General features: G+C 38.4%; 1 protein-coding gene and 1 pseudogene across 4 annotated transcripts in view; both read right to left on the bottom strand.

Moving 5' to 3' along the window:
* Nmdar2 (NMDA receptor 2) overlaps positions 1 to 19,191 on the bottom strand; it is a 1,937,843-nt gene extending 1,918,652 nt beyond the window's left edge. For all 4 annotated transcript variants that reach the window (XM_046618083.2, XM_069134406.1, XM_069134408.1 and 1 more), the window contains exon 1: positions 18,702 to 19,191. The gene's annotated coding sequence lies outside the window, so the exon portion shown is untranslated. The remainder of the gene's footprint in view (positions 1 to 18,701) is intronic.
* LOC124215111 (zinc finger MYM-type protein 1-like) lies at positions 12,041 to 13,708 on the bottom strand (annotated as a pseudogene).
* Positions 19,192 to 25,453: the final 6,262 nt, after the last annotated feature.

Below are 25,453 nucleotides of genomic sequence, written 5' to 3'. Positions count from 1 at the left end.
GACACAGAGTCTCGACTCTGGTCCCGTGAACCTATGTCGCTCGCGCGACGAAAGGGGTGGGGAAACGATTGATATTCATGAGCGTCGTAGAGCTCTATCAACTACTTTTGTCGATAATCAATAAGACGATCGATTCCTGCAGCAGGATTCTGTAACTCTCTACCGACAATTATCGCTGTCGCTAGCTAGCGACAGTTGTCGCTTGCATCGACGATGCTAGCGACGTAGGGTGATTCTGTAACTTAGACGTAACGATATTCATCGATGCAAAACTAGTCACAGGCGCATCGATAAATGTCGATAGATTTTCAGCAAATTTGACAACGTCGCAGATATTATCACTAAAAATCTAGTAACTTCGGATAGATTATTTGTGAACGCAAACAAAACCGTCTATTGTTCTGTATCTTTGCCGTAATCTTTCCTCGCGCTGCGCTGTATAAAAAAACGTTTTCCGATTAATCAAAAATGGAAAAAAATGGAACAGTGTAAGTATACTGAGCCCAAACAGTTCCGATGGTTTTAGCTACTTTGAGTACTATTAACTACATAAATGTTGCAATGCTCAACTAAACTGATTTTGAGAAAAGGCCTTATGTCCTCTGTTTGTCATCTATTAATGACTACAATCACTCTATCCAAGTAATTGTATAAAATTCAGAAATATTTTTTTACGTTACTTTGACTAAGCACTCTTAATAAGTCTATTTCTCAACATCGAAAGAGTTGATTAAATATTATTATTTAATGCATTCTTTCGGCGAATAAAAAATGAACTTATTATTTTTTATATTACAAAGCCATCGAGAGATTTGATTAAATACTATTATTTAATCAACCCTTACGATATCTTATAAATGGACTTGTATATTTGGATAGATATTGAGGATTGAATCAACGTAACCTTAAAAGTATGTTTTCGAATTTTATACAATTACTTGGATAATGAACACCGTTTTATAGAGAACGTTAAAATAATTATATTATTGTACTGAAAAAAATAATTGCTTTTTAAAGTGAATCTTCATATTCACTTGCATGATGAAGTTTTCAATCCTTTTTAAATCTAAATACTATTTTGAAGTTTAGAGAAAAATTCACGCCCAACACATTGACACGTTGTTGCACCAATACTATCGTCCACTGTGTGACTGATTATCGTTACGCCTTAGCGAGACTTCCATATCCATCGCTAGCCGAACGACAATTCTTGTAACCTAACGATTGGAACTAGCGACAAATATCGTTAACTGCGTCGTACAGAATCACCACTAGCGACAATTGTCGATAGGAAGCGTTAACGATAGCGATAATCGTCGCTAAAGAGTTACGGAATCCCGCTACTGGGTGACCTAGCTTACCGTATGCCTCTGTGTCTGTTTTACCTGCTTATACGTAGCGCGCGTGACGTCAAGGAAACGAATCTCCTGTCACATATCTAATAAAATCAGTCATATTTAATTTTGAAATAACATACAATTATAAATTGCAAAAACATATTTTAGCTCTTAAGAAATGAACACGATTAATATGAATACGTTATTCGATGGATTCATTCATATTGTAATTATTTATGTAGTATATATCATGTTTGCTCCATTTAAATATAATACACAGAATTTTAAATATATAATCAATCTTACTTTTACATTTTTATTCACTCACCGTAAAGCTTAAATTTGTTGACACCACTCTTTACACATTCGAACCTTACTGTTTTTTGCGCATCAACTCCATTGTGATGTTCCATTTATTCATTTTCGAGAGTCGACACAAATGTCATGTAAATGGAAAGCACCCACTGTGACATCAAGTACTACCCCACTCTCCGTTGAAGTATCCAGTACCGCCGTTAGGGCCACTGACACCCCGGGCAAGAATATTGTGGTCCCCACTTAATAAGGACGTTGCCTCTTCCCGGCGGAACTGCCGCTTGCAGACGTTGACGCGATGCAAGTTTTCTCCGTCATTTATAAAGATATCAAACTTCTATTAGAAGCATTTTGAAATCGAAGGAGCAATCTGTGTCATGTATTTTTTCGAATTTCAATTTTTTTTCTTAGAGCCGTAAAAAACAGCGCTGAAAGTAAGCAAAGTTCCCGTTGTAATAAAACAAGAATGAATTTTTTTTTCACAATTCTACGAAATACACGACATAGATACATCCTTCACCTTTAATTTGGGACTAAGAGCAATAAAATCGTACTTAAGAGTTGCGAGAAAACTTGCACGAGCTGAAGCATGAAACAGCGGATTTTTGCCACGAAAAGCGATTGCTTGCTAGCGCCACTTTTGGCTCAGGCCGCCCGTCGTACGAACTAACGGCCGTAGCAGACAGCATGCATTTAACACGTGCAAATCCGTAATTCAAACCGCGAGCCGTGAGCGTTCTTCAGTGTGTTCTTCGTAAATAAATATTAGTAAAGTATCTAAAACTCCTTGATAAGTGTTCATCAGTCATTCGCTATGACTAAGATAAGGAAAATCTTACGGAAAAGTAACAAAAAGGGCCAGGGTTGGAAAAATTTGGCGGCTTATCAGCGGGAGAGGTTGAGGTAAATAGAATGGCATCAAGTTTGCGTACATAGACTTGATTGTTTTCATTTTCAGACCGACTAACTAGCATGCACGTTTTATTAATCCAGAACACCGTATTTTCTTAACAATCTCTTCGAATTATTATGTACCGGCTCTTTCTCAATGTGTGTTTTGTCAACCTATTCTTCCGAAAATAATTTTCCATCTTTCGTCCACTCACGATTACAAATTTACCGTTCACTTTTAACGTACACTGATCTACCTAACTGACTATTTGATTGTGATGTTTGACATCTACTTGCCAAGGTCAACGCATAATACATTAATGAATTGAGACATGACGTGTTATCGAAGACATTGTTGCAGCGTAAAGTTTCAATGCCAGCTATGTCCGGTACGCTACATTAACGTTTCGAAATGAGCCAATTACCCAGCTCCATGAAACCTGAGACTTGACTACGGCACTGATTCAGCTTCATCAGTTTTGTGAATTGGAAAAAAAAATTCAATCAGCTATCGCTGTCCTTTTCGAACAGGCGTGATACTGTTTTATTCTCCAATAGCAATATATTTCCGTCTAAAATATCGTAAATTTGACTCGCAAGTGACGGATGGAAAAAATTAATTATTCCTATGTATACTACAATTAGTTGAAAACATAAAAGATTTTCTATTGAGAAATATTACTATCATATGCCTCGCGATTACCTAAAAAATAGGTTTTACGAAGCTGAAGTAACCTACGTTTTTCGACCATTCTGAAGAAAAATTTGTAAATAGAAGTTTTAATTCTATTTACAAATTTTTCTGAAACCACACCCACCTGGGGGTCAGGACTCAAATCAGACCGGCTCCAATATTTCTACATACTTGTCAACGGGTGACATAATATATGGTCAATGTAGAATTGCTACGAGCCAAATGACCGACGAAGAATTGGTCGCGGAAGACATGCCGACCGAAGACACAATAACAGATAATGTTATCGAGTTTGACGAGGTCAGATCTCCAACACAATTCATCGAAGTCGATCTGTTTTGCTCGGAGGTAATACCCAACTCTCCGATTTATATAACGGCAGCCAACAAGGACACGACAGTGCTAGGTATAAGCACATCCGTAAGTGTTTCGCCCACAACCGACAGTCATGTGGTAAAAGATCATGAGTTGCAATTGGAAAGGATAGTGGATCAATCCAAGATCGAATCAAGTCCTCCATTCAAGTTGGCCGGCAGAAGAATAGTGGATGTAAATCACTTCCTGAGCAGTATCAAAAAATTAGCTTTTCATCGACCTGATGATTGTACGTTTGTTAACATGGAACCTATATCCGAAGGCCGGACAGGATTCACTTCAACCATCACCTTCAAATGTAAATTTTGTAATAAGATCGAATCAATAGACTCAGAAGACCGTAAACCAGATTCCCCATCTTTAAACTCAGCTATAGTTTCAGGAATTGTGTCCACAGGTGGTGGTTTTTCTCAACTGAAAGAAATTAGCGCTGCTATAGATATGCCTTGCATGGCTAAGACAACATGTACTTAATTTCACTACATTGTCAGCGATGCCTATCATGATATTGCTCGGGAAGAGATGATCAAGGCTGGGAAAGAAAAGGCGAGATTGGCCCGTGAGGCAGGTGACGTTGACGAAGTCGGGTACCCTTGCGTAGCGGTTGTTGCGGATGGGTTTTGGGCCAAACGATCTTACCGTACAAATTATGATTCTCTTTCGGGTGTAGCAGCAATAGTAGGGTGAAGGACGTAGAAAGTTTTGTTCATCGGGGTTCGAAACAAGTATTGTTCTATTTGTAATAGGTCGAAACAAGGGGAGTCAACATCAGTCGTGGATCATAAATGCGCCAAAAACTGGGGGGGTTCCAGTACCGCGATGGAATCTGACGTAATAGTACAGGGATTAAAATGTAGCTTAGAAATGCACGGCCTAAAATATAACAAATTGATACGAGATGGAGATAGTAGCGTCCACCGGAAGCTTATCGATGCAATGCCGTATGGACCGGAGGCACTAGTCCTAAAAATTGAATGCCGCAACCATGTGCTCCTAAACTATGGTACTCGACTGCGAGATGTCTGTGTGAACCGTAAGGTCGGTACAGTGATTCTGCGAAATGCTTTGCGCAAAAACTTGAAACGCCGACGTTATGCAGTAACTTCTGCTATTCGTCACCGAAAAGCAGAAATTAATAAGTCGCGATACGTTCGGGTCGAGGAATTGCGTAAAGATATAAAAACGGTCCGAATCATGTTTTCGGGGACCATCGATTGTGTAAAGACCGTGGTTATTTCTGCGACGGTAATCCGAAGCTGGATGAAATAAACCATGTGCAGGATATGGAAGCGGCTGGTATCTTCCAAGAGATCTTTTCGGCAATGAATCGACTTATTGATACATGTCTCTAGCCTGATATGGGACGTCGACAACAACGTGGCCGAGTTGTGCAACGCACATGTTGCTAAGGCTATAGGGGGCGAGCGTGTCAATTTTACCCTTCGCGGATCATATCAAGCAAGATGCGAATCTGCCGTAGTGAGGATGAATGCCGGTGGACAGTTCCATGCGTTAGTCAGTCAGAAATTAGGAATGGGTGGGCCGGGGAAATTCACCGTCAAGTACTGTACAAATAAATCGCAATCTCTTCACTCTCGAAAGGCGACTTGCAAATCGAAATCAAAATTTTTCGTCGCCCAGTCCGCTGACACCGACTACGGCCCGGACGCTGCATGTCCGTCGCACGGTCTTACATACAGGTCTGGTAACTAGTAGGGTGGGGAATGACTCAGATAATGAGGCAAAACCGTGGTTCTCGTCTTCGCCGTCTGCAGCGCTGCCCCTTCGGGGTGAGCCAATCATAAATCAGATCCGAATAGCTGATTTTCGGAATCAACAATCCTGAATAACACTCAAAAATGAAGAAAGATGCGAATAAAAAATAATTGAGATGCTTACTAGCATTCCATGGCGGGCGTGATAATTGTTTTATTTTAACGGAATCCTCAAATGTTTAAGTCAATATAATCCATAAACATCAAGCGAGGGCTTACAACTTTTGAGACAGTTTGAGATCTTGTGGAGATGATCCATCGTTTACACACTTTACACTGAGTTATGAACTGTCAAAAACTTCGATGAGCAGGTTATCTTATCGGTATATATTGTGACGTGGATTTTTCCGCTCCTCGGTCACTCGGAGAAGACGACCGAGAACTTACCACATGCACAATAATTCGGCGACCACGATGTCCCCTGAATCTGAAATAATACCGCGAAATTTGTTGGGCGCCTGGCGTGATCAACACGCCTCGAAATCGGTAATACGATATACCGCGACCATATGCTCGGTAGCTCAGTACCGCGGAGAGGGGAGGGGTAATTTTTGGGTAGAGAGAGATACGCCACACGTACGTCGACAAGTTACTTCACAAAGCAGCAATAACATTAAACAATATATTTCAAAATAGCGATAATACAAAAAAAATAAAAAAAAAAATAATAACAATACTGCGAAAGTTTGTCCTCGCGATCCCAAACGCAAACGCTTAGCTTAAAAAAAAAAAGGAACGAGCAAACAAAATAATCAATAAAAAAAAATGGAGGGATCCCGAAGACCTCTACGGCCTACGTGCGCTAGTCGCTATACTAATCGTGACCGCTAATTTACACACAAAAAGAGACCAAAAGCAAAATAGGACCCGACGCTCCGCTCGCGATCGTCCTCTACAGAATGGCGCTAATCGCCAACTTAATACTAATGGATTATGCAAAAAAAAAAAAAAGAACTAAACGGAAACGAGGCTCGTCGCGTTACCCGCGACTGGCCGACGCGGTCCGCGATCGGCAATAAATTAATCAAACGAGAGAGAGATGAAATTTCTTATGCCTACGGGCGCCAGTCGCCAACTTAATAATACCCTACCTCACAAAAACCAAAAACCAGATTTGGACTCGATGCGCTGCCCGCGATCGTCCTCGACTACGACGCTAATCGTCACTTAATTATAAACCGCTAAACAAAAACGTGATCTAGATCATAATCGACGCGCTAATCGCCATCGTGATTAACTCTAGGTGATGTCTTATTTCTACGGGCGCTAGCCGCCACCAGGGGGAGTTCACTCTTTACCCCCACTCCAAGCAATTTTGGCAGGCTGCAGGAGTAAGGCGCGACAAGTTACGAAAACAAAATTCTACTAGAAGTGAATATTTTAGAGTGGTAGAACTGCTAATAATAATAATGTGCACATGTGCAGCCGGAAAATAATATTCCGCCATTCTTGTATCCTATGTTACTGCGATTACATGTGTAAACATTGGTTATCTTGAATTTTTTTGTGATTTCGAGCATTATTTGTCATTTACTATTTATTATTGATTTGTTATTTTTATTTAAAATTATTTATTTTTGGAGCTGACTTTTATTGCTATTTAACTATTTACAACTGCAATTTTTAAAATCATATTCTCTTTCATTTAAACTTCTGCGCTTAAATTTTCTCGAATCACATTACTCGGTAGAGGGCGCTCTTAACATCCTAAGTAATGCTGACATGTTACTATACTCTAGCAAGAAATAACTATAGAAATATAGTAACTGCGAATTTTTCAATATTTTGTTGGTACAGTGTACTCCTGCAGCCTGCCAAAATTCGGTCCCATCTAAAAGCATTGAGTGAACTCCCCCTGGCCGCCACCTTACTGATGCACAAAAACTCGTAAACTAAACCAAAAAGACGTGACTCGACGCGCTAATCGCGACCGAATTAATAACTCTAAGAAGCTTTTCTGATCGTGCGGGTGTGTAGCGTATTATGACGCATCCGAGCTCCAGTCGTAGTCCCCAATTCCACAAAGTTCGCAACCCTTCCCGCTAAACCGAGCATCTACGCACAGTAACACGCGACTCCCCCCGAGAGGTGACCCCTTTTTTACGTGCGCAGACTCGACGAGACCCCGTGCAGCGGAATTTGGCCGCATTCAATCTCGAACCGAAATTGTTCCCCACTCGAAACCGTGACTCTACGCGGGACTTTACAGGGATCCACTTGACTCTACGCGTTATCGCGAACTCTCAGGCTACGGTCATCATCAAGGAGATCGGCAAACAGATTTCGAGCGCTACTCTAACTCCAAGATTAAGTGGGCCGACCGTGTATCAGTGTGCCAATCTAAATTGCGCTCGAAATATGCCCGCAAAGAATTACAAGTGCTTACCACTTCGTAACCACCCGAGGAATTCCCCGACTCCCGTTGCAGCCATGGCACGCGATTTCTCGCTTTTCTTTGTTCTGGCTCACTAAGTTCTATTCACCCACCACGCGACGTCGCCAGGACTCAAGTGACGAGTCCTGCAAATCGGAGCCGTAATTCGAACATGCCCCGAACATAGGCGCTATCCATAGTCAAAATTTCCCCGATCTAATTGGGGTTCTCGTTACGCAATTCTTACAATCTAGCGTATCGCTATCGTTGAATTCCGCTGTCGCGGGGTGTTGATTGGCTGGCCAGTCTCTGGTACCCCGTAGCTTGGCAGTGGCGTGGTGACGACTTCGCGAGGGTACCTGTCGTCAGTTGGGCGACGGAGGGGGGGGGGGGGGGGGGGGCTACGGCTCGCCGGCCACCAACGGGAATCTCGTCCGCCTTGGATTCCCTCGCGGCAGAGCTCTCCGTTGACGCTCTCTCCGTAGCCTCGTGTGAGGCCCTCCTTTCGTCGCGATCCGCCGCGATTGCCATCCAGTAACGTCGTTCGAATTTGCTGCCGATCCCCTGTCTGAAGCCGCATTTACTCGCCACCCAAAAAAAAAATAAACAAAAATCCTGAAAAGTCTTATTCGCTAGACCGGCGATGGTCCCCTCTTAGAGTCTCGGATGCGTGACTGTTGTCCTGGCGCTCTTTTTCGCAATGAGCCGCGGTCTGCTCCGCGTGCTCCCTAAGTTTATGGTCCGTCTAGAGTTCGGGGAGCCGTGTGGAACGCGCAGTAAAAATGCCACGTTACAATATCTATATCTATCATACCCCAGGCCAATGGCGCCCCTAGCGGATAGATAGGAAACAAGACCGTGTGCCTCACTAACGGTGACACCCCCTACCACTCAAAAGTGCCGGAGTTACCAGACCTGTATGTAATACTGTGGTCCGTCGCAACCAGACATGTCCGAAGAGAAATTGGCTGTCGCTAAGAAGGATTTCGTGCAAGCCTTGTATTCGGTGGATACACTGGTAATCGATCGGCAAACTAGAGGACAAAGCACGTCTGACGAATGGTACGATGAGCGTAGAAAGCGGTTAACTGCCTCGATATTTGGTAAAATTTGCAAACGACGGCCACAAACATCTTGCGCCAAATTAGTTGAACGAATTCAATATACCGATTTCCATGGTAACGCGAGTACAAGGTGGGGTATCGAAATGGAGCCTTTGGCGATCAGTCAGTTTGCTTCGGAATATGGAGTTAGGGTGGAATCCAGTGGTCTAGTGGTAGACAAGGAGCTACCGTTCCACGCGGCGTCACGTGATGGATTAGTAGGTGAAATGTTCCGCTTCTGCCAAAGAGCTCACTCCAATGGAGGGCACAGAGTCAAAAAAAAAAATAAAATTCATGTCCATTATGAATAGTGGAGCCAAATCGATCACATAACATAAATATTTTCATCAGGTTCTGGATCTTCTCCACATTGCAAAAAGGAAGTGGTGCTATTTCGTAGTTTGGATGCCGAAAGGACTGATCTTAGACAAAATTATTCGCGACGTCAATTTTTGCAAATTGAAAATGGAAAATAAATTAGCTGACTTTTTTCATTTCTGCCTTTTGCCAAAAATAGTAGACTCCAGACGTGCTCGACAACTTCCGATTCGCGACCCTCCTTAAATAATTGAAGCTAGAAATTCTGCAGTGAAATCAAAAAACTCAATGACTGATGTTTCCACCCGTAAGAAAAAGAAAACGACAACCGACAGTACTAACAAGTAACTATACAGACGTTTGTACATATTTCTATATTTTTCCTTTCATTTATACCTATTTCACAGTAATTTCATACACAGAAAACTATTCTTGATTGAAAAATATGCTATTTTTTGAATAAAAATATCACATATTCTTGAATGAAGAATACTCAGCACTTGATTCAAGAATATTTTAATTCTTGCTTCAAGGATTGTTTTCTTTGTGTGTAGGCCATTTTTTAATTTTTTGTATTACTTATCAATCCTCGCATGTATATCTTGCTTGTTAAATTTTCATTTTTCAGTTACAGTCCATTCGAAATTTTGCACAGATACAACGTGTTTTCACAGTATGTTTGCAAGTTCAGAAATGCATGAAATTCTGAATAATGATCTTTCATATTCGTTGGCTGAATGTTTGCATCTTTCATTCCATAATATTCAATGAAACAGTTTATTTTGAAGATTTGTTTTATTTCTATAATAATTACTTATTATACCAAAGAAACGTCATAACGGAGAGCGAAAAGTATGGTATTCCATGCGATCGAATGTATATATTTCATTTATTGACGCGCCATTACTTTTGGTTATGTTTTGTACTATAGATTTTGCTAATTTTTCAATATGCCTTATCTAATAATTTATAATATACTCCTGCATGTCGAACTCAATTTTTTTTTTTTTGATTTACTAATTTTCTTTTAATATCTATCGATGTATGTAACACTTGTAATTTTTCCTAGCATGATTGGGAGGTTGGGACGGGATAGGGTGGGTCTCTTCATCGCAGGGACCTCCAGGTGGTGAGACCTGGGTAATTGATGGCAATGTATTTAGTAGGGATGCGCAATTCTAAATCGATCCACTCAAGAATCGATCTGTTGGGTCGAGAAAATAGATCTTTTGTATTGATACTTTACTAATCGATTTTTTCTAGAATTGATTCCAAGTCTGCAAGGATCGGATTTGGTTCTTAAATCTTCAATTAAAAAAAGTGTTGAAAGTCTATTTTGGCGCTCTATATTTTATGGATAATATAGATTTGAGAATACAAAAGAATCGACCAATTTCTAGCGCTGAATAAATCTAACATCACAACTAATAAAAAAAGCTTCCCACCTAGTCGGCTGTGTTTGTGTAATATGTATATGAGAACTATTGCTGTGATAAACAACCCAAAGCAAACTATTGTTAGATACATATCAAATCTGTTGAGTAAGTACTACATTTGTGTGACACGATTCTTAATCTCCAATACAGCTACCAGTTTCCATTTAAACTAAAAAGTAAAAATAACGATCGATCTTCTAAAGATCAATCTTTTGTATCTGATTTTTTGGATGAATCGATTTTTCCAAAATCAATTCAAATCGATTCTGAGAATCGATCTTTTGCTTGATATCGCCCATCCCTAGTATTTAGTCATGAATTAGCTAACTGCTGTTTCAGGTAATTTCTCTTGTAATATTTTTCACTTCACCGCAACGAGTTATGCAATAGATCTCTTGAAAACTCGAAGGTTATTCAATGATTTCTGTAACTTATTATTATTTGCATAATCAATAAATATTTGAAATAATATATATGTATACGTGCCAACCTCACCTTGGATAAACGTATCCTAATCTCATCAACCATGCGAAACTCATATAGGGCTTCCAGTTATATTCCTCACACCACAGAACTTTAGAACGTTCAAATACAAGCGGCCTGGTCCCAAAGGAGTGCAGAGTGGGGGGGCCATAGCACGCGAGGGGCATAGACTCAAATCCAGCCCACTTTTCCCCTTGGCCGCCTGGCTTGAGTCGCGCGTGATGACAAAGTTCCCGCGCGAGATGGGTAGGCAACATCCTTACAGTGTTCATGTTGGCTGAACCAATTCTTGCTTTAGCTTTACCCAGAGCTAACGACATGGACGTAGAAGGTTTTGTAGCTGCTTTTTTTTAAAATTTTTTTTAATGTTTTTAATTTTAAAATTTTTAATATATTTCATATTTTTTAATTTTTTAATTCTTAATTTTTTGATTTCTTTGGAATGTTACGGGGTAGATTGCGTAGGCTCCGATGAGCGGTAATCGGAGCTTACTCCACGCCCAGCCAAGGTGTTATTTGGCTATTGTAGGGTCCGTTCACGTCGACTATGCACTCGCGTGCTACTACTCCCAATGCAGGAAGGAAATGGAATAGAAAGGGATCGGTATTAAGGGAAGGTAAACGATTTAAAGTATATGATTGTTTATTAGTGGTCAATGCAACGGAGTCGGTCAAGGGAAAAAGGGTATGGTCTTGGTTTAGAGGGATAGGTGTCTTGCTTGAGTGCTGGGATGGATCTGCCTGCTTTTGCCGGATGTAGCAGGCAAGCTAGCCGCGAGTTACAGGAGAACCTGCTGACTCGCGAACGATAAGGGTAGACTACAGAGCGTAAGGTAACTAAGAGCGTGGGAAAGGAATATGAAGTCTGGAGGACGTAACAGAACCTTTTGTTGATTTTTTAATAATTTTCTTAGATTGTGCTCTTTTTTATGATTTTCTTCAGTAAAATTTCACTTTTCGGGTCTTTTTGTCAGCAAATACACGAATTAAATTAGAAAAATCTAATTGTCCAGCGATTTCATTTTCAATCGAAAGAATAGCCAGATTAGAGAGTCTTGTTTGAGAGATTGTTGATCGAAGAAACGGTTTTATTAATTTTAATTTTGAAAAACTGCGTTCTCCACTTGCAACTGTAACCGGAATAGTTTCAAAAATCCGGAACGCAATCCATATATTTGGATACCGTTCTTGAATATTTCGCTATCGTATAAAATTGAGGACGGTTATACATGAAATATTATCATCCAGGAGAAAATGCTTCAGACTTATGAGCTTTTGCTGGAGATTTGCACAAAACACTGCGAGTTCATTTTAGTCCGGAATTTTTCTAATGTGTAAAAAAGACCACGTTTCCGAATAGTCTTTTAACTGTTGGAATCTCTCTTTTATTGACATTAAAGCGACGTCCAGCAATTTGTTAAAAAATTCAACTTCCAATTTTTTCTCAGCAGATTCTATTGGCTCATCCGTAGCCATTTCACCAGCCTGACATTTAATACGTTGTAAACGTTTCGCAGGTTTGAATTCGGGGGTGATTTGAAGCGTTTATACCAGGTCACTTGCAGTGCAATAAGCTTTTTTGAATCCGGTTTTTCGGTATTCTTCGAAGAAATCACAACAATTTTCGAGCATTTCTGCGGATTTACCGAGATCGATGTCTTTGGATTGCAGTGATTTGCTGACAACATTAATTTGAAACAGAATTTCGTACCAAACCACCAAAGAAAGAATGAAACCGAAAGCTTTCAGTTGCTCTGCTAATGTGCTTGCCTCGTGTGATGCGGTGTGATCAGTTTTTTCCGTTACGTTACCCAATGTAACTCAAGCATCATGAATTTCACAAATTTGATAGCAAACAGGTTTTACGCTATTTATTTTGGCTTCCCAACACGTATCGCTTAGCTTTTTCAAACTGTAGAGTTCTACATGATCAGTGAGTATTTTCCACCGATTCACCGAAGCAGAAAATAGCGTAAATATTCTTTGCAAAATTCCGAACAACGTTACAGACTTGACTGACAATTTAGCAGCATCACACAGTGCGAGATTATATCTGTGCCAGCCACAGGGCACATAAAAAGCCAGGGGACTTAAATCCAAAATTCTGTTTTGTACACCAATATTTTTTCCCTTTATGTTAGCTCCATTGTCGTACTCCTGACCTCTACAATTCGCTATCTCAAGTCCGTGTTTCTTGAGAATACTCAAAATTCTTTCGGTAAGTCCTGCATCTGTAGAGTCATTGACCGGGATGAACTCTACAAAATGCTCCTCAATAGCGACATTAGCATCTGTCAAATCTGCAAATCGAATTGTCAAGGACAATTATTCGACGTGACCTATGTCTGGAGTACAGTCCGCTATGATTGAATAATATTCAACGTTTTTAGCTCGTGTAATAATCTCAAAAGTAACCTTCTCGCCCATCAGATCAATTAACTCGTCTTGGATATCCGTACCACAATAGTGATCAGAAATGTCGCCTGTTGATGCCAGCTTCAAATGCTCCTCCATAATCGGATCGAATTTACCCAATAGTTGTACCAATCTGAAGAACTTGCCATTGTTTGGCGTGTACAGTTTGTCTTAGCTTCCTCTAAATGCCATGTTATTTTCGGCCAGATAAAGAACAATGTTCATTAAACGAGTCAAAACATTATTCCGTCGCAAAGTTTCACGACTTATCAATTTTTGTTCTTCGCAATCAACTGTATTTCCTCTTTTCAACCTTATTTCTCTTTGAAACCACTGATGGTAGTACTTTTTATACAGTGGGCTATTTTCATGCGTTTTGAGTAATTCGGACAAATGTTTCCAGTTATCAAATCCTTGGGATGTTAAATTCGATATCGATTGACTGTTGAAAAGTCGACAGCAAAAACAGTAAACTCGATTTTTCGAAGGTGAGTACACCAGCCAACGACGCAAGATTGTTCCATTATTTGGAAGTTTTCTAAAATACTTAGAACTTGTAAGATGACGACCGGATTCATCTTTCGGAAAGTTGGGTCGCTGAACCTGTGATGGACCGACAGTTATTAAATGGTCAACCAATTTATTATTTCGATTATCCGGCCAGTTGCCTACTTCGGATAAATCCACTGTTTGTAAAATTGTGCTTTCTGAGTCATTTATAAATAATGAACTATCAGAATTCACGTCGCTAGTACTGTGATTATTGTCAGAAAGCTCGGATTCAGTCGTGGTCTTATCTTCATCGTACTTGTCTTCTTTCGTTCCGAAAGATGTAGAAGGATAGAATTTTTCTGAAACTGACGCATGCTCTTTTTGCGATTTTGTTGAAATGTATTTGTCAGTATTCATTAATTTTTTGGCTTTGTGAAACTCTTTTTCCTGTTCACGCTTACGTTTCTAAGGTTGGCGGTGGACGCATCCCGCCAATCGTAAGCGTGCGCGGAGTGTCGTCGAGGATGGACTCTAATAGTCCAGACGAATAAGCTATAAAATCGACTAACTTCTATTCTGGAATAACGTAGGTTAGCCGATTTTTTTATAGGTTCATTAAAGACGGACGAACATATTTTCACCTATGCCCCCAAAAATTAGGTCCGGGTTTGTCCGTAACGATTGTTTAAACTTTTGAGACCGCACATTTTGTTAAATAACGTCTTTGTTATGAGTCATACACGAAAACTGTTGAAACAAAAGTTATTCGTCTCATCATTCTCGATAAAACAAGCTGTCGTGAGATCAATTTCCTCTATTTGTTTATTTGCAAAATGCAAAATGTCGTGAAAAAAAAAAATTTACATTTCTTGTTATAAATTGATGAATAAACAACGTGTGGCTTTGAAATTCATGGTACAGGTAATATGAAGTGTCTTCAAAATTATCGTGCAAGGCTTTTTTGGCTGTGTTATATAGTTGAGCAACAATCCGCGACAAGCCAAAATCCGTATATCGTGTGCCCTTTCTTATGTGATTGGCCCACGGGATGCCAAAAAATCATGGAGTCAGTTCGTTACTAGTACTTTCCATAAATGAAAAAAAAATTCAATATTTATACTCGAAAATCTTAACTTTTGCGTGACTTGAAATTTTTTGCTTTTAAACAAATAGAGATATCTTCGAGAATATTCATATTATTGTAAATATTATGTTGGATTGTACTTGCCCTTTATTTTACGAGTAGTTAAAAAAAAAAAAAAAAAAACATGAATATCTTGATTAGAACTGGAGATAACGGTGTTTAAGTGTTATTTTGTTTATTGTTGTTGTAATTAATATTGAGGGGGAAAAAAAATTTCAGCTATCTCTCAACACCCCAAGACATCACCGTGAATTTTTTCAGATCTCTAGGTGCGTTGTATCTAGTAAAAAAAAACTGCTCAACGTTCGTCGAGCGGCGTTAGTCGGAGGTATGAAGCCGGGCGGCGTGGTGGGGGGCTCGAGGCTTCGCGCGCCCGGCTGTTTTCACCGCTTAATTAACAACTCAATAACTTCGTTAATAATTATCGTACAACATTTTTTTTTTCTGAACTATGCTATTTTTTTCTCAACAATTCGAATCTGTAATTAGTTTTTTAATATTTATAATATTTTTTTTTCTTTTGGATTTTAGTCATATTCTTAGGACATATTGCTATAAATAACTTTAGATATATAATATTTGTGAATTTGAAGATAAAATGAAATTAAAAAAAACTCAATTACGGTGTTGTGAGTATGTATACATACATATCTCGCTAACTAATAAAAAAGTTCTGAACAAATGAAAAAGAAGTTTTGTCAACATTTTTTTTTATCGGGCCAAAAAACACATCAAAAAAAATATTTCAGCAACGTTTTTCCGTAAGAAACCAGAAATCGATTTTTCGGTCATTTTTGACGAAAATTTCACCAAAGTCTCCCCTTGATAGTTTGCAAGTATTGGTTGATATATGTATTGTGTGAATGGATGAATGAATGAATGTAACTATCGAAATGATAATGAAGTATGAATTGTTTCATGAATTATAACTGAACAAAGTTGATGCCAAATAAATAAATATTGATCTGAGAGAAATATGAAGAACACAAAAAATAAAAAGCCGCTTCACTTTTTGCCAAAATAATGCATCAGTTGCCCAACTTTCGTTGCGATCGCTTTAGCGGTGTAGGAGTTTTGGCTCTCCGCGTTTTCGAGATGTACAGCGCTTCTTTAACAGTACCTTAAATTTTCACAGCTTCTTTATTATACCTATTCCTATCGCGTGAACTATAATAATCATGATTGCTCGATTAGTTTTTGTTCATGATAAAAAAAAAATTGAATTTTCATCTTTTTCCATTTGTTAAGCACGTAAAACAAAAACTACCAAAGCGATGACGATTATCCTAGTACATGCGATAGGTATACAAATAAAAAACAATGTAAAAATTTTAACAAGATGAATCTATTTCTACACTTTTTTTACATAGGTTCCTATCGGGCGGTATACATTAGATTACATTGGCTATCTCCTCCCCGAAAAATTTATAAAGTTTGTTTAAATGTCAATAAATATTATGTGAAAATGATGAGAAATTTTATCGCAATGGCTTGTCTTAAAAAAATACCCAAAAACCCTTAAAAAAAAAAACAGCTTTCTAAGTGGAAGAACCCCTTAAATATTTATGTATGAATCATGAAAGATTCATGAAAATTCTACTCAATCCCAATTTTGATACTTTATCGCAATACCAAGTCACTAGCCACAGCTTTTCAGGTTTACTTTTTTTAGATAGTAGCTTCTCACAATCAGTTGAGTGGATAGCGTGTTGTACTCCAAAACAAAGGGACCACAGTATAAGAGGTTTAAGTCCTCTAAAATTTTCATGGATATTCGTTAATTTCACCCACAAAACAGTAAAGTAATATTATAAACGTATTACAACGAAGTTTAATAATAATATTACAAAACTATCACAAATGTTAATCTTCTATGCGGAAGTAATGATGTTTCTATTAGGTATGCCACAGCACCTGATTAGTACACCCACAGAAGCATGAAACATTACACGTATAGTTGTAATATTCCGATAAAGTTGGGTGGGAGTCAAAATCTCGAACGAACAAAAAGTTCACTGGTCGAAGACCCTGAATTTTCGTATACGAATTTTAAAATACCGAATGATCAATTTACCGAAATTGGAATTTTAGAAAAATCACCCCGTAGAATAACTGTTTTCCAGAAACTTCATTCAATCTAAAGCTCTATTATCCGAAAAAGTATTTTCAGAATAGTCAGCATTCCGAATAAACAAGCACAGAATTTGGAGATATCGAAAAATGAAACTTCCGTAATTAAAACTTGAGAGCAGCGAATACTTTGAACAGCCACAAAACGAAAATCAAATTTCAGATGGAGCAAAATCTCGATCCGCAAAATGCAGAAGAACCAGAAAGATCTCGAGAGTACGTAATACCGAATCTTCTGAGAAATCGGATTTTGTGAAATTCGTTAACTCGATGTCAGTTTTATTATGATTAAATCATTGTATTAGACAATCGTCTGTGTCATCAAAGACAAAAAGAACGTGAAGGAACAGGCAAAATATTTTCAATAACATTTGAACAGTACTTTTTCACTGTACATTTAGTTTATTCAAGACATTCACATTCCACATTCACGTACGCGCCCTTGCGTCTCTTGAGAAGCTTAACACCATCTGCAACTGGTGACGTTGGAAAAAATGAATTTATGTGCTTCCGCCGTCTTGTAACCTTTTTTGGTATTCTTTCTATTCTGTCTTATTGTTAGCAGTTTTCAGGATTTGGTCCATTATTATTGATAAATTCGGATTCGTAATTTTTTGAAAAAGGCACGATTCTGATATTTTGAAAGTCAATTTTCGACTGTTCGGTATTTTCGCATTCAATATTTTTCCCTTCGTAATCTTGCCAATTGTCGAAAAAGAAAAATCCGGTATAAATTTATTGATACACTTTTGCGTTCTAAATTTTTATTTTTCTACAACATAACTTTTCGTATTTCTAGTCTTTCTACGTTTTTAACTCTCGATAATTCAAGTTTCAAGATTTCGTCCCATTGACTTCTTGGTCTTTCGCATTTTTGTACCCCACCCATAAAGCCTTTGTCTTATGAATGGGCTGTGTAGGAAAGTGCAACTAACCAGCATGAAAATGAATGATTATTTTTCAGCGTGGTCTTATCGACGAATATTACATCCTAAGTGATATTACATTGTAAGAAGATCTAGCTGGGTTCCAAGAAGTTTAACCAAATTGGTTGAACGGTTCAACCGATTCATGGTTAAATCGGTCGATGACTGAATTCCATGAGAATCGACCATACTGTTGAAACCAGGTAACTTGCAAGCATCATAGACAGTTAACCGATCTTGACCAGTCAACGAATTAGCTAATCAATTCAATCAAATGTCTTGGCTGGTTGAGCCGGGTAAATTATACAACCTTACCTTAGACTATAATTTTTCACATAGACTTTTGTTTGAGGTTGGGAGTACTCGATTACCAGAGGGCATTGATGATTTAAATGAATTTATAAAGCTTTCTCAAGAGACTCTTATACTCAAGCAAGTACTAGATATTCAATCTTGATCAACAGTAAAGTAGGACATGAAAAACTTATATTACCCTCACTTGCTGGTCATTGCTTGCCACAAATACTGACGTGCAGTTTAACTACCGGATGTACGCATCTTTACGTGCTTGAATATCTTTAACTCGACTGTTGACAGTATTTAAAACTTTTCACTGCACGTTATAATCACTATACTCACGTTCTGATACCAACCCGAGACAAAATCAATATAAACGTATTCAGTATTTCCGTAAACTACAGTCATTCAATTAGTTTCTCATATTTGGAAATACTAATATTACCGTTCATAACACTCTCAACAAGGTTAATAACAACCATAATAATAATGATCATGTAATTATAAGCAAAATGACAACACAAAAATGTTACGTCTGTAGCAAAACAACTGACACTGCAACACGTTTTTAGTAAATGAGTATACTGGATGACTTTTTTTTTAACAACATGGTTAAATCCACCACTGGGCTTTTGCAAATCTTTTAAAGTTAACCCTACGCGACACAGAAACCGCCGACAGAGCTAGGTAACGCACGAAGCCCAACTGAACATCGAGAGTCCTGGCCGCGCCTTTGACTGTATGAAGGACGAGCGCAGGCGCCTGGTTAACTAGGATGTCACACTGCACTCGGAGATCATCTTTGGCGAAAAGAATCAGCAGGAGGATGCGCTGTTCTGACACTACCACTGTTATGCCACAACTGCACCCCTATAAAGCATACGCGTAATACATATCGCTCAAAAGCACCCCGGGTGGAAAAACCTTGTACCAAGCAGACTAAAGTTGTAAACACCTACAAAATTCGTTTACCGCAAAAAATATCTACGCCTACAAAAATCCTTTGCTCCAAAAAATACGTATGTAAATGAACCATCAAAATGCTTTGTTCACAGATATAAAATATTCTTATAAATTTTTATTGCCAAGCACATTATTTAGACGTACATTACGCTTTATATGTAGGAACCGTTATTCAGGAATTACTTGATAACTGAAACTTGACAAGGTGTACAATTGCATTGAAACCTATGTAATATCGCACAGCTTCAGGTATATAAATCTGCAGTCAAAGTATTAATCGTACAATCGACTAATTGGATCCTCGATTTGTGTATAAACCTCTAACGGACTTTGTTAGCTCCTTCAGTAGATCCATAAATGAATTTTCCTGTTATAGTGCGAAAACACCGCCCAGTACTAGTCACTAAAAATCTCAAATCTTATCGCCCGTTCTTCATTTTTCACGTGTGTTTAAAATTTTGCAAACGGGAGTGTCATACTGTAAAAATCTCTTAAAATAACACAAAATTTGTTCCAAAAGTTATGCATCTGTTGGCGCACGCTGCAGCCGCGTAACTCTAAAGGAACCCTATTGAGAGATTGGTCACAAGCTGAGCTTGGGTTATATTTATTTGAAATTAATCAACTTGTCACATATTCGAACATTGAATCTGAGGTATGCTCTTACATGATGTACCCTAAACGGACGATGGAAATTTTTCTTTTGCGAGTGTTTAAGATTTGCAATTTATACGGAAATAAAGTAAATTTGAATCTTTAATTAAAAAACTTGTCTTCATACTTAATTAATCTGTTATAACTTCGGGTTGTGTGAGTGGATCTGCGTGACTGATGACGCTTGGATACGGAACATATTGACTGAATTCAAATGAAATGAAGGCTAGCGAACGTGATGTTCCAGAATCGTTCGGCGTCGAAATATGTTATTCCCCATACAAAATGAGCGAACACGTATTTTTTTGCTTACCCCGAAAAAATTATCCAAGTCCGATGTCGTTTTTTAAGATTTAAAAATAAAAAACGTTTTTCGCCAATTTGAGGATTCAAATATTCGAAAAATAGCCGCCAAATCCGCAATTCTCGAGCTTTTTCGACGATTCTTGTTTCATTTGATGCGGAATTTCGTGCTCTGTCGAGGAAAAAAGAAGTCCCAAAAATTTTGAAAATTTCCGAAAATATCGACGTTTTTTCGAAAATATAAAAACTCACTTTTCTCATTAACCACATTTTTTTTTCCTTAAAATTTAATATGTTCTTCGGGGTGATGGACTACTTACCCTATCAATGGCAACTGATATTTTTTCTTGGTTTTCGAGTAATTGACTATTTTATTCTCTGAATTCCTGCACGGCTGAATTTTCACTGTTTAAATGCTATATACTGGTGGGCTTTCGTTTTTCGAGAAGAAGAAATCTTGCAAAAGAAAGATAAGCAAAAGATGTGATTTGTTTGGTAAAATAATTTATTTTTACGCATATATTGTACACAGTTGTAACACAGTTGTAATTTGCTGTCAGTCGAACTACTATTAAGATCTCGTTCCCTTTTCTTCTACGACAGTCTTCCACATGTGGCACTTTTGTATACCCGCATAACCTTCCACTTGACTCCATTCGTCAATTTTCTTTTTGTATGTCACTTTGTATGTACAACACTACTACTACACTAACACTACTACTGTATGTACAAATTGCAGAAGATTTTGTAAGATACGTCAAAACGTACACTTCAGCCATAAATTTGATACTACTATCAACTGGAGATTTAGTCGAGTTCCGAAAAAAGAAAATTGAATCTTGTATGGAAGCGAATTCCTTTACCAACAGAATGATTGCAGGATCAGTCCGCTCCGATGAATAATTTCGAAGATATGAATTTTCAAACATAGCAGTGTAACAGTTTACAAAAATTCACACAGCTCTCACTCCGCCATTTTTGAAGAAATTTCAAAATCCTTGAGATGGTATTTTTTTTTTTTTTTTTTTTACATAGTACTACGAATATTTTGAATGGCGCAAAGATCCGTGACTTGACGGTTTTTTTGTTTGAGTGAAGTGACGTGGACCCACTCGCGTGAGGTCTCTGAGACTCCGCATGTTTTTCAATCAATCTTCATTTTACTAGCACAAACAACCCTGATTCTAGCGCGCTGACTTTAAAATTTTACGTTAAAGTCGGTTCTGGGGTGAATTGGATTCCAAGCAAGTGACTAGGGTTAAATGCGTTTCTCTCAAAAAGCCATTTTTCCAAACAATTTAAATGATGTTTTCAAAACTACTTAACCGATTTTGATAGAACTTGGCATACAGATTCTTTGTAATACCAGTTTATCGGTGAACTAAATAACCTAGAGATTTAACTGAAAACCAGAATTTGGAAATTGGTAAAATCTCTCTATCTAATAAAAAAGTCCTGAACAAAAGAAAAAGAAGTAGCAACAGGTGAAAAAGATTATAATAACAATAGTATAAAAAATATTATAATGACAATAGTATACGCATGAAGTTGGCGGTGGGGTGAGATGCCGAAACCAAACAAAAAGCATCCAGCAAACAAAACTTCCTTTGACAGCTATCATCGGCTGTTTATGACATTCTTTGACAAATATCTTTATAGGTATCTGTTTCTGCCACGCAAAAAATAAACATGCAAACGAGAATTATCAAGATGATTCCCGACGAGAATTGTCTTTTTCGCGCGCTGGCGTATTGTGTATACGGCACTTAAGATCGACACGCAGAGGTGAGACTGAGTATCGATTCAAATATATCATACTGGCAAACATGTCAGCAGAAGTAATGAAACAGAACTCGACGAGAGTTATATCAGAGAAGAAATAGGTTTTTTCGGATCCTGTAAATCCTTGATCCGGTTAACCACTAAGTAAGGGCCTTCCCAGTTTCTTTGTAGTTTCGGACATCGTCCTTCCTGTCTTCGAGGTTTAAAGAGCCAGACAGAATCTCCGGGATTAAATTTTATATCCCTGGCTCGAATATCATAACGAGTTTTTAATTTGTCTGAAGCCATAGAAATTCTACTTATAGCAAAGCTATGAATTTCTTCTGCTATGGGGAAAATAATAACACCTAGCAAAATAAGTCGCCGAATACAATTGGGGATGCACGGCATCGGGGGTTTAGTACATGTGAGTGGATTCGTTTACGAAAACAATCTGAGCAGACCTGCATAGGGAGCCAATAGCAATGTCGGGTCGATTGGGAACAACCGATCAACAGTTGCAGACCTGTAATCAAATCAGCATAAATAAATTCACCTATGTAACAGACACTGCATAAGGAAATAGTGAGGCGCGTAGCGCCGAGGTGGGGTTGGCGCGCGAAGCGCGCAGGGGCGAAGCCCCTTGTATACTGTAAAAAATTAGCCGTGATACATTGGATCGGTGCTAATGGTTACAATCTGTAATGTTATCAGCAACACCATATTGATACCATAAATGACCACGTGCATTGTAAGCCGGTGTTGAGCAATATTCCACCGAAAGAACCCCAGAATCATCTTATAGAAATTGAGTTTTAGTGAAATCGTCTGGATTTTGCATATGTTGAAGATTTTGTTCATTCTGCCGTCTAAACAAAAGTTTCCACGGCCACGACCCTCTCTCATGAATAGTTTCGGCGCTAGAGACGAACGAAACTTAAAATGTTCATCCTATTTCCAGTACTCCTCTGTACAAGTAAGAGTGTGGAAAAAATTATTGTTTCTAATATATAAAACTTAGGCATCCAACCGGATATGGCCACCTAAAGTTTATGGGCCTATCCTCTCCTCCAACCTCAATGATGTTACCAGTAGATGACGTTACCTGGTGCAATGATGGGACCTCGTGTGAATAGGTGTTTTAGGTTCTCCGATGAGAAAATGGAGATTAGAGAGTGCCTTATATACATATGTATGCACATTAGAGTGTTTCATTTGAAAGAAACGTTTTTGGAGTTTACTCCTTAAGAAACGATTTGAGTTATAGGGCCCGGCACGGAAATTATATGAGGAGTAAAATCAAGTGTAACACGAAAAATGCAAAAAAATGAGATGGAATACATTACATAGCGTATCCTATTCTCGGGGTCTCCTCTTTGTGCGGTGCTTCGCACTCTCACTATATAGTTCACTACCTCTGGTCTGAGAGTTGAATGTGTGCGTATGTTTGTACGTGTGCGTTGTGTGCATGCGTACGAATTTATAAGACGTGACGTTATCACGACAAAATATTTGAAAATATGTAAGTAATTGATTTAGATCATAATGAAGAAGAATCCGAAAAACACATGGATGCGGTTAATTGGTAAGCTTATCGTTTACATTTATGAATAATATTTATTTCAAATACGAACAACTAGATCTTTTATTTAGTGTTTTTATTATTTTTGATTAATTGATTTAATATATTTTATATTCATATACATATTAGTCTCATTACTTATATTAACCCTTAGCGGCACACATTTTTCCTTACTTACTATCGACTTGAATTTTGTAGTCGAGGGTTTCTGGGGTCGCTGGTTACGAATCTGCACTCAAAATTTAAAAATTCAAGATACCGGATTCAATATGGCGGACTAAACGTGCAAAACCTCGTTTGACGAGAGCGAAAGTTGCTACTCGGAGGTTTTCAGGGTCGCTGATTACGAATCAGCACTCAAAAGTTTGAAATTCAAGATGACGGATCCAATATGGCCGACCAAAATACAAAAAGTTGTTCGAGAAGTACGAAAGTTGGTACGCGCGGGTTTTCAGGGTCGCTGATTACGAATCCGCACTCAAAAGTTAGAAATTCAAGATGGTGGATCCAAAATGGCGACCAAAACGCAAAAAGTCGTTTGACAAGAGCGAAAGTTGGTACCCGGGGGTTTTCAGGGTCGCTGATTACGATTCCGCACTCAAAAGTTAGAAATTCAAGATGGCGGATCCAATATGGCGGACCAAAACGCAAAAAGTCGTTTAACAAGAGCGAAAGTTCGTATTCGGGGGTTTTCGCAGTCGATGATTATGAATCCACACTCAAAAGTTGAAAATTCAAGATGGCGGATCCAATATGGCGGACTGAAAATGTAAAAAGTCATTTGACGGGAACGAAAGTTGGTACTCAGGAGTTTTTGCGGTCACTTATTACGAATATGCACTCAAAATTTGGAAATTTTTGAAGTAATATAAATAATCCGAATAATTACAGATATATGTTTGTTTCTCTTATCATTTTGGAAGAAGTGTTCATTTACCCTATTTTTCTATTCGATATATATCATAATTATCGTTCGTAAGGAGTAAACTCCAGTCGTGTGTCGGAGCTGACACACACACTTTTTTTCAGAGTCCATCTACCTCACGAATATTTTCTTCAGGATCAGAGTGAATATCTTAGTTGCAGCATCGACTAGGGCTATGCCACGGTAGTTGGCTGGATCAGTTTTGTCCCCTTTTTTGAAAATCATAGTCATGAGCGCATTGGCCGATTGGCCCCATGGTCCTGTGAGATTTTGGAATAACTCAATTGTGAGTGGGTCAGGCCCAGCTGCTTTGGCATGTTTCAAGGAGGAGAGCACCTCTTCTAGTTCTTCATACGAGATTTCGGAGTCAAGCAGATCGTTGTGACGTGTGGGTGGTCTGGAGTATATACTGAGTCTGGGCTGGTAGATATTGGCGTAGAAAGCATTCCAACTGCTGGTTGGTATAATTGCACACCAGTTTCCCTTGAAGGTGTATTTTCTCACCGCTGCCCAGAAACTGGTCGGATTTGATGAGTTGGAGAAGGCATCTTTGATATCTTGTTGATAAGATTTTTTTTTTTCAATATAATCACAATTTACTTTGAGTATGTACGGAAATAATGATCCATCTCGAATTTTAACTTCGAATTTAAATTTGTAAAGGTAGCTCATCGCTTTATAAGTTTTCCCATTTAAATTCAATCGTGAAAAGTGAACATTTTTCTTAAAATTATTCCCATTTGAACGCTTCCAAATATAT

Source organism: Neodiprion pinetum, chromosome 3 (assembly GCF_021155775.2).
Source record: "Neodiprion pinetum isolate iyNeoPine1 chromosome 3, iyNeoPine1.2, whole genome shotgun sequence".
NCBI lineage: Eukaryota > Metazoa > Arthropoda > Insecta > Hymenoptera > Diprionidae > Neodiprion > Neodiprion pinetum.
This window is presented reverse-complemented; position numbering and strand designations above follow the sequence as displayed.